This window comes from Psammomys obesus, unplaced genomic scaffold, assembly GCF_907164565.1.
Source record: "Psammomys obesus unplaced genomic scaffold, mPsaObe1.curated_primary_1811, whole genome shotgun sequence".
NCBI lineage: Eukaryota > Metazoa > Chordata > Mammalia > Rodentia > Muridae > Psammomys > Psammomys obesus.
Window position 1 is genome coordinate 13,107,348 of NW_026591872.1, and position 10,912 is coordinate 13,118,259.

At 43.1% G+C, this 10,912-nt stretch overlaps 1 protein-coding gene across 1 annotated transcript in view; it reads right to left on the reverse strand.

The window, feature by feature from the left end:
* Positions 1 to 4,439, reverse strand: part of Znf280c (zinc finger protein 280C) — a 28,248-nt gene extending 23,809 nt beyond the window's left edge. The window contains exon 1 of the mRNA XM_055612142.1: positions 4,271 to 4,439. The gene's annotated coding sequence lies outside the window, so the exon portion shown is untranslated. The remainder of the gene's footprint in view (positions 1 to 4,270) is intronic.
* Between the last annotated feature and the right edge of the window lie 6,473 nt (positions 4,440 to 10,912).

The window sequence follows — 10,912 nt, forward strand, 5'->3', positions numbered from 1 at the left end:
ACTGAATACAAAGCATCATTCATGCTAGAAATAAGTGTTCTGTAACTGTCACACTCTGAGCCACAAGATTATTATCATTAGTATTATTTTTTGATCAACAATTCCCAGTATAAAAAGTGCCACAGAGCTATATGAAGCCTGTAGACATGTTTCTGTTTTGTTTTGTTTTGTTTTTGAGACAGGGTTTCTGTGTAAACCTGGCTTTCCTGGACTCCCTTTGTAGTCCAGACTGGCCTCGAGCTCACAGAGATCCACCTACCTCTACCTCCCAAGTACTCACATCTGTGCCCTGCTGCCTGTAGACATTACTGTAAAGAAGTTCAACATCTAGTCACAGTCGCCTTTCAGTTCTCTGATAGGCCAGGCTCCTTTGAGCTTGGAGCTAACAAAATTATCTCTTATCATAATAGCTTTGAATGTTTAGTAGTTCTCCTATGCCCCTAAAACATAACTTCTCACCTAATTGACTAGGATCAGCAGGAAGGAAAAGAAGACCTCCCCTATCATTGGACTTGGGGAGGGGTATGCATGCAGAGGGTGGAGGAAGAGAGGGATTGGGATGGGAGGAGGGAGAGAACCACAGGGGGGATACAAAGTGAATAAAATGTAATTAATAAAGAATTAAAAAAAAAACATAACTTCTCACCTTCCCAAATGTAAGCAGTATTATGAATGTATTCCCTTCATATTTAATCTACAACCCCAAATGTTAGGCAGGACTTTTCTAAGTTAAGCTAATAAAGCATAATTCAGAGTTTCACATTTTCATACTCAATGGGTTTTCTTCTACTTCTTATTACAGTTTACTATCAGCTTTATTTTGGGGCCAGTTTCTGTCTCCTAATATTTTTTAAAAAATATTTTTTGAGATTATACTTACTCCATTTCCCTCTAAACCATCCTATATATCTTCCTTGCTCTCTATCAATCTTGTGGCCTCATTTTATTGTTACATATGCATACACTATATGTACATTACACGTACATAAATTGGAAAGGCTAAGCAGGTTGTATTTCTGTATTTAAGAATACATACATATATAAATAATTACTGTTACTTGTATGTATGTTTTCAGGACTAATCACTTGTTATTGGATAAGCAAATACATCTACCATATGACCAAGCTCTACCACTATTTAGCATATGCCCACAGGACTTGACCTCCTTCTCCAGATACTTGCTCAGCCAGGTTTACTGATGTTCCATTCACAACCATGAGGAAACTGAAACAGGCAAAAAGTCTTTCAGATGACAAATGGATAATAAAAAATATGTGGTACACATGTACTATGGGATACTATTCAGCTGTATAAAGATTTATTTCTATTATTAATGATGTGTACGTGTAGGGGTGTGTTAGATGAGTGCCGGTTCCTGCGGAGCCCAGAAAAAGACCATTGGATCCCTTAAAGCTGGAGTTACAAATGGGAGTGAACTGCCTGAATTGAGTGTTTCGAAGGACAGCAAGTATTCTTAACTGCTAAGCCACCTCTCCAGCACCCAACTCTATTTAATTCAATATTTCTCTGTCAATAGAGATACATCCCTGGCTATTATTATTATGTAATTGGACAAATAATAACAGTATCTTATTTGGAAATCATTTTGAAAATTGTGATTATGTATACTAACATAATAGTTATCTTGGGAATGAGTAGTTAACATTTCATTTCTACCTTACACTTGTGTGTGTGCTAATGAGAGCCAGCAAAAGACCTCAGGTGTCTTCCTCAATGAACGTAGAGATAGCCTGGCTGCGACTTAGCCAACAATCCACCTCTCCCTGGCCCCTAAGTCAACTGATGGGACTGCAGATGGAAACACAGCCACAGCTAGAGCTTTAAACATGGGTGCTGAGGATATGAATTAAGAGTCTCATTCTAGTGCAGCGAACAAGCACTTATCCAGTGAGCCTTTCTTTTTCTGATTCACTCATGTTCCTATTGTAGATCGTTTACCTTTTATAATGTTATTACTTTAACCAAGCTTAAGAAATTTCAGTAAACTCTATATGTGCCCACCTACCTCTCAGCAATCCTACAAAAGTGATCAAACTGGCCTTAGGTAAAAAAGATATCCAGGCATAGTGGTTCACACCTGTAATCCCAATACTCGGTGAGGCAGAGACAGACAGATCTCTGTGAGTTTGAGGTCAGCCCGGTCTACAGAGTGAGTTCCAAGACATCCAAGGCTACACAGAGAAACCTGTTTGGAAAAAAAAAAACAAAACAACATCAACAACCAAAAAAACCTTGAAAACTTTAGGTGAATCTCCTTGCTTATCTTTCTGTGGCACTTTGAGACTCTCATAAAAAAATGAGGCATTATTTAATGAACCGAACCTTAGGTGAATGTCAGAAGGCATTGGTTGAAAAACTGGTTCTAAGGGGACAGGCATGATGGATGGCTCTTTTCTGTTATTCCTGTGTTCAGAAACTGAGCCAGTAGGGTCAGGAGTTCATTGATAGCCTCAGTTTTATATATCATATTCAAGGCCAGCCTGGGCTATATGAGACCTTACCCTCTTCACCCCCACCCCTGAAAAAAGAGAAAAAGAAAAAGAAAAGAAAACCGAAACCAAACCTAATGAAACCAAACCAAAAGACCAGTGGGGCATATGTGAGACTGGCTCAGAAGGAAATGGGGCTGCTCCCAAAACTGATGAGCAGAGATCCACCCTCAGAATCTGCAGAGAGAACTTACCAAGTTGTCATCTGACCTTCAAACTCTGGCATGCACACAACTACATACCAACACACACACACACACACACACACACACACACACACACACACACAATCTTTTAAAAAGGGTAGAAAAATCACAACTGGTTCTCTTTACTGAATACATAACCTCTTGAGAAGCTATTTCTTCACCTTTTAAACAGTTCTCTACTACTTTACAACCCTGTAAAGGTTTGACATCACAAAACATTCAAACGTTTACACAGGCACACATATCCAAATGACATTCATAACCAAATTAATGCCTTGACAGATTAAGTATGTGTATATAAAAATATACTGGGTAATATATATATGCTCGTGTGTGTGTATATGTGTGTGTGTGTGTGTGTGTGTTTTACTTAAGATGGCTTGAATTTACCCTCTAACTCCCAAAGCAAGACACCTCACAAATTTACGTAGGAGACTTTTGTAGTTTAAAACTGGTTTTAAATATCAAATAAAGATTTAGCGATGCTAAAAGACACTAAAGGTCATAATCTAGCCCCCAAACAACAGAGCCAAAAATGTAAGCTCACAGAATTAAAAACAAAACCAAAACAACAAAACAAGACAAAAAATAAAAAACAAACAAACAAAAAAACCCAAAGAAAGAAACAAACAAACAAAAACAATCAGCGAATCCTCCCCAAGAAGACAGGTCCTTGGATAAAGATCTCCCACATTTGGAAGAAATTGGTTCAGTTCACACCGAGACTCCTTCCTGAAAAGACTTCAGACATGAGGCACACTGAGAGGGACTCCCATCCCTGCTGCAGGTTCTCCTCCGAATGAGATGCTTTCCACATCGCTTAAACAAAAACAAATACAAAGAGAGAGAGAGAGAGAGAGAGAGAGAGAGAGAGAGAGAGCGCTGCGCACAGCTCCATGAAGGAAACTGGTGCATCTCAGTCCACCTCTCTGTCCCTCAGGGCTTTTATCCTCTAGAGTCTAGACAATAGTGGAAGAGGGCAAGGTTTCTGTGACAGAGGTGGAAGTCCTTTTGGGAAGATTGAGGGTACAAGCAGGGAAAAACTGCTGGCAGGCCTAGAAAAGGGGTTGGGCCAGAACCAAAGGGCCGCAGGAGCCTGAGGCTGGAGGTCAGCTAGCCCCATCAGCCTTCCCCAAGACTGAAAGACACCTGGCTCTCCAATGCAGGAAAGAGCTGAGGGAGCTGTTTTCCCCACAGCAAAGCCAGAGAGGTAGGGAGGGCGCTCATCTTGAGCCCAGGTTACACCCAGGGGCCCACGTGGCCGGGCCCACGAGGCCGGGCCCACGAGGCTGCCACCCACGCACGGTCCAGGCACGGGAGGCCCCCGCCTCTAGCCCACGGAGGTGTCCCCCAGGCGACCTTTCCGAAAACCCTCCCCTCCCCGTGGCCCGAGACAAGATGGTGGGCCGCGCGCCACTGCGCCGCCAGGTCCCTAACTCTCAGCGGGCGGGCGGGCGGGCTGGTGGGCGGGCTGGCGGCAGGCCCCGGAGGCCCCAGGCGAGAGTCCCGGCCTCTGCCCTCGCCTTGCGGCGGGGAGCTGCGGGGAGGCTTACCCACAACGCTGCAGGACGTCTGGAGCTTGCAGGAGCAGGAGGAGGTGCTGGAGGAGGAAGAGAAGGAGCAGGTGGAGGCAGAGGCGGAGGAGGAGCAGCAGAAAGGGAGGAGCACGGGAACCCCGGGGTAGCGTCACTCAGGGGGCGGAGGCTGGAACCAATGGGCACAGCCCCCGAGACTCCCAGGGCCAAATGAGCTCCTCTGAGAGCATCCAGAAGAGAATGACGCGCGCTGCCCGGGGGGTAAACCGCGCCTACAAACGTGCACACCCAGAGCCTTTCCTACTGGCCACCAAGCCACTGATGGGTGCTAGCCTGTGCACCACCGCAAGCAGCCTGGCTGGAAGGGCTGAAAGGCCCTGGCCCTGGACTGGAAGAGGGCCCTTGGGAAAGAGGAAAGGTGCAGCGGGGACACTCACATGACACCATCAGCCACCCTGCTCTCCCACTCTGCTTGGCAATCCTGTCTGAGCACAAGCAGATGGAAATTCTGTTTAGCTCGGTACCCCAATTTTTAAATGGATTACTCGATTTGCTGCTCTTGAACTTCTTGAGTTCTTTATATAGTCTGGATATTAGCCCTCTCTCGGATGTAGGGTTGGTGAAGATGCCTTCCCAGTCTGTAGGCTGTCCTTCTGTTCTGACCACAGTGTCCTTCGCTTTACAGAAGCTTGTCAGTTTCATGAGGTCCCACTTATTGATTGTTGAGCTTAGAGCCTGTGCTGTTGCTGTGCTGTTCAGGAAGTTGTCTCCTATGCCAGCGAGTTCTAGGCTCTCCCCCATTTTTTCTCCTAAACGATTTAGTGTGTCTGGTTTTATGTTGGGCTCTTTGATCCATCTGGGTTTTAGTTCTGTGCAGGGTGATAAATGTGGATCTATGTGCCTTTTTCTACAAGTAGACATTCAGGTAGACCAGCACCATTGGTTTAAGATGCTGACTCCCCCCCGCCCCCATAGTTTGATTTTTGGCTTCTTTGCCAAAAATCAATTTTCGGGAGGTACTTGGGTTTATCTCTGGGTCTTCTATTCGATCCCGAAAGTGGGGTACAGAGCTAAACAGACAATTCTCTTCTCTGTAGAGGAAGACAGAATGGCAGAGGGACACTTCAAGAAATGCTCAATGTCCTTAGTCATCAGGGAAATGCAAATCAAAATGACCCTGAGATTTCACCTTCCACCCATCAGAATGGTTAAGATAAAAAACGCAAGGCACAACACATGCTGGAGAGCATGTGGAGAAAGGGGAACCCTCCTTCACTGCTGCTGGGAATGTAAACTTGTACAGCCACTTTGGAAATCACTGTGGCGCTTTCTCAGAAAATCAGGAATAGCACTTCCTCAAGATCCAGCTAGACCACTCCTAGGCATATACCCAAAATATGCTCAAATACACAACAGGGACATTTGCTCAGCCATGGTCCCAGCAGCTTCATTCATAAGAGCCAGAACCGGGAAACAACCCAGAGGTCCCTGGACAGAGTGATGGATGCAGAAATTGTGGTACATTTACACGGTGCAATGTTACTCAGCAGTTAAAAACAAGGAAAACGTGACATTTGCAAGCAAATGGTGGGATCTAGAAAGGATCATCATCCTGAGTGAGGTGTCCCAGAAGCAGAAAGACACACACGGTATATTCTCACTTATAAGGGGGTATTAGGCACATGATATAGGATAAACACACTAACATCTGCACACCTCAAGAAGCTAAGCAAGAAGCAGGGCCCTGGGTAAGATGGTCAGTCCTCACTCAGAAAGACAAGCGGGATGAACACGGGAAGAAGGAGAACAGGAAACGGGACGGGAGCCTACCCCAGAGGGCCTCTGAAAGACTCTACCCAGCAGTGTATCCAAACAGATGCTGAGACTGATAAGCAGACTTTGGGCAGAGTGCAGGGAATCTTGGGAAAGAAGGGGAAGACAGTGAGACCTGGAGAGGACAGGAGCTCCACAAGGAGAGCAACAGAAGGGCACAGGGGTCTTTTCTGAGGCTGATACTCCAACCAAGGAACATTCATGGAGATAATCTAGAAGCCCTGCTCAGAAGTGGCCCATGGCAGCTCAGTATCCAAGTGAGGGCCCTAGTAAGGAGAACAGGCACTAGGTCTGACATGATTTTAGTGGCTGGCTCTTTCACCACCTCCCCCTGACTGCAGAGCAGCCTTACCAGGCCACAGAGGAGGACAAAGCAGCCAGTCCTGATGAGACCTGATAAGCTAGGGTCAGATGGAAGGGGAGGAGGATCTCCATTACCAGTGCACTTGGAGAGGGGCAGGGGAGAAGCTGAGGAGGGAGGGAATGAGGAAGGGGGCTACAGTTGGCATACAAACTGAATAAATGGTAATTAATATAAAAATAAAAATTTAACAAAATAAAGAAATTGTGAGATCTCCCTATGAATAAACAGGAAAGGCACCCGTTTTTAAAAACACTCGACTTCATACATCTTTCAGGTTTTAACAGAAAACAGGTATTAAATTGGCTTATGTAAGTCACTGGCTGACAGCAACCATGTTTGCTTTAAACACAATTTTTTGTTCCTTGGACACTCCTGCCATAGAGTCCTATGATTATATACATTTATTTTTTAATTTACAGGAGAAAAACACTTGCCAAAATACTCTTTACACCATCATTTGCCCTTTCTTAAATACATCTTTTTAATTAATCAATTAGCTTCTTTTCAAGACAATGTGTAGCCCAGGATGGCCTGGAACGCGCTCCAGTCTTAGGTGGCCTCTAGCTGGTGCTAGGCTGGTCTCGAACCTAGAGATGCACCTTGCCTCTACCTCAAGTGCTGGGATTAATGGTGTGCATCACCACTGCGCAGCTCACATGATCACTTCCTAATCCTCGTCTTTTAAACTTTAAAAGACATTTCCTATCGTTCCTATCTTCTTCTTTGGTGTGGGAAGAAATTTTGAAGTCAATTCTCCAACCCAATGGATTCTGCTCTTGGCACCTCCAGAAAATTAAATAAGATTCTGTGACTCTATGTGGGCTTGCCAAGCACTGGTAGTGCTCACATTTAATCCAAGCACTCAGCAAGCAGAGGCAGGCAGATCTCTGTGAGTTTGAGGCCACCCTGGTCTACAAAAGGAGTCCAGCACAGCCTGGACTACACAGAAAAAACACCCTGTCTCAAAAAGCCAACAAAGCAAAAAAAGAGAAAAAGATGAAAGAAAGAGAGAGAAGGAAAGAAGGGAGGAAGGATTGAGGAAAATTAGAATTCAGGGCCTGTGAAATGACTCAGTAGATAAACGTTCTCTCTGTGAAGTAGGAAGAAAGAACAGAATTCCTCAAGTTGTCCTCTGATCTCCACATGCAAACCTTAGCATGCACATGAAACACACACACACACACACACACACACACACACACACACACACACACACATTGTACATCCTAGATTTCCTGTAGCAGAACTTTCCATTTTATCTGGCATGAATTTTGAAATGATGACACCTAGGCTTTGAATTGTTGTTATGTGAGATTTTGGGGGGTTATACTTTTGAGAGCCTTACTATAACTTAGTTCCCAAGACACACCTGGCAAACCAGAAAGTCTTGTAAGGCTCAGAATCACTTCAAGACAATCCCTAGATCAAATAAGAGGTTTTGAAGTATGGAAACTGAGTTGCTAAAAGTGCTTTTAGAATAACAATGAAAATTGCTGAAGCTGCTAGAATTCAGTCCTTTAGAGGTTGTTCACCTGCTGCTTGCGAAGCCTAAACTCATCCTCCAGTGTCTCCCACATAACCCAGAAAAAACACTGACAGTTTCTTGTGTAGAATTTTTCATTTTTTTCACAAAGACTGCTGCATGTATCTGAAAATATGAGAAAGCTAGGTCTCAAACATTCTACTTAGAAACAGGCAGTTTTATGTTGTGTCATTCAGAAGCACAGTGTTAAAAAAAATTTAAAAGAAAAATTTTAGTGCTACAAAATCTATACCTACTTTGTTTATGTGTAGGATGGCTTAATTCATCCTTACATTTTAGCCAATGTAAACATTGCCAAGCAACCCAAATAGCAAATTCTGTGTGGTTTGAAGAGAACAGTGACCAGAGAATAGTTTTTAGGTTTAAACTTATTCATATGAACTGAGTGTGGTGGCTCATGCCTATGATCCCAGCAGTCAGGAGGCAGAGGCAGGCAGATCCCTGTGAGTCTAAGGCTAGCCTAGTCTCAAAGTGAATCCAAGCTACACAGAGAAACCCTGTCTCATAAAAACAGCAGCAGCAGCAACAACAAAACTACTTATGTGGATGAGCATGCAGCAAGATATTTCCAATGACTCTTAACAACAAAATCTTTCACTTTTCATTCTCACAATGGTTTACCTCCTGACTAACAATGAAATGTTTAGGAATTGTCAAAGGAATTATATTGAGGGGCTAATGATACCAGGAGCTACTTACAGACAATTTCCTTCCCTCAGGCTTCATTTCATATCTGCTGACACTTTTTTTAAAGATTAATTTATTTTTTTTATGTATACAGTGTTATGACTGCATATATGCCTGCACGCCAGAAGAGGGCACCAGATCTCACTATAGATGGATGTGAATCACCATGTGGTTGCTGGGAATCGAACTCAGGACCTCTGGAAGAGCAGCCAGTGCTTTTAACTTCTGAGCAATCTCTCCAGTCTTGCTGACACTTTTTAATTCAATATTTGTAAATCCCCCAAGAAACTTGGTCTGTAAAATAAAATAGGGAGCACCATTCAACTGCTGGAGTCATTCTACAGAGGAAACCCAGTATTCATTTTTGTATGCTAGTGGAACATACAACCATAAAAAATATTTTTGATAGGGTGTTGGTATAATGTTCTTGTAGATTGTATACAATTTACCCTTGTTCATTCACATGCTGATTTCTCTACCCGACCATCCGGTTTCAATCCAGACATTGCATTGTGATGCTTATCCTAAGCATCACCTACCTATCTCAAGTTTATGTGAACCATTTGTTCTCTGTATTGCCAATAAAACAACCAGCCAATGCTGAGCAATGGAGAGAATAGGGTGGGACATCCTGGTCGGGATGGGAGGAGAAAGAAGCGAGTGGGAGGGGAAAGATCTGAGAGGAAAGATCTGAGAGGAGAGGACCTGGAAACACTGGGAGAGATGAAGTAGAGCTATGATATGACTAAAAAGCAAGTATAACGTGGGAAATCTGAATGGGAGGAAACTATGTGGGCTTGGAGTTTTAGGCTGGAGTAACTATTGCCCAGCATTGTGCTCTAGGTTAATTAGATAAATCCTAGTCTCTGTGTGATGATTTGGGTAGACAGCTGGTTTAGGAATAATTGCTGCTTAACTAAAAGATAAATCAATAATAAATAGTAATAATAATAAACAACAACTGGGTTGGAAGAATATCTGAACATTGATTATTCGTGCTTTTATAATTATAAAAATATTTATATAATAATGATACAATTCTGTTCTGAAGTCTTTGGGAGTCTTTGATAGACAAATCATAAAACATAATTTGTAAATACTTACTTCTGTTCTGTAGTTTCTTTTATTGCATCCTAGAAAGTACCCTTTGAAGCACCATCATCTTTGATTTGATGAAGCATAATTCACCCACTGTTTTCACTTTCATTTTCATATCATAAATTAGAAATTACTGCCTAATTCAAACTCATAAAGAGTAAAGCCCATGTTGTGTACTTACTATTCTACACCTTCAGAATTCTGACTAATTTTCCCCTTTCCTCAGTTTTTGTATGAGTTTAGATTAAACACTGGGCAGATTCCTCTCATATTTTCTTGAGTCCTTTTTTCATTCTTCCCCTCTTGTGAGTCTTTCCATTAATACTTTTACTTCTATATTCATGCTGTTAGCATATAGGCAAGCTGCTTTGGATTGCCTAGTAACCTATGATGTCATCATGTGTCACCCACCTGGTGTGTGGCTGGCATGGTTCAGATGCGCATGTATAAGCTATAAAAGGACCAACTCACCACTTTTTTTCTCTCTTATTTTCCTCTCTTGCTATCTCCACCTCCCTTTCTTTCCTGGATCCCACCATGTCTCTTTCTCTTTCCTTTTCTATCTCTCCACCTCCATCCAATAAATCTCTTTCAAATATCTATTCTGTGAGTGGCATCATTTTAAAATAACACTAACATTTTTGCAGAAACCCAGGAGGGCTCTTTCTAGCAATGTTTAGACATGCTAGAACCCCTGTTCACATGTCAGCCCACAACAAATCTTTCTCTTGCACCCTCATCTCCTGCTCCTTTCATGATCACTTAACCTGTCTATGCTTGCCGCTGCTACCACACACATCTGTACTGCTGCTGGTGGCTACTCAGACGTATGTGCTGCCCACAACCATTCTTTTTCTTCCTGACACCCTCACCTGCTCCAGTATTTCATGATTGCTCTCTCATGCTGGACTTCATTATTAGGTAACCCAGGACTCAGCACCTGCCCGCACAGCATGGAGGGTTTTCAAACTGCCCTCAAACAGTTTTAAATTTTGCTATCACCTCATGCCCAAGAATTTGGGTTTCAAATTTCCCACCTCGCTTGCATGTGCATGTGTGGAGGAGCTTGGTGTTTGAATTGCACTGACACCTGCTCAGCTGTGCCACCAGTGGACATTTTAAAACTGCTGTCAGG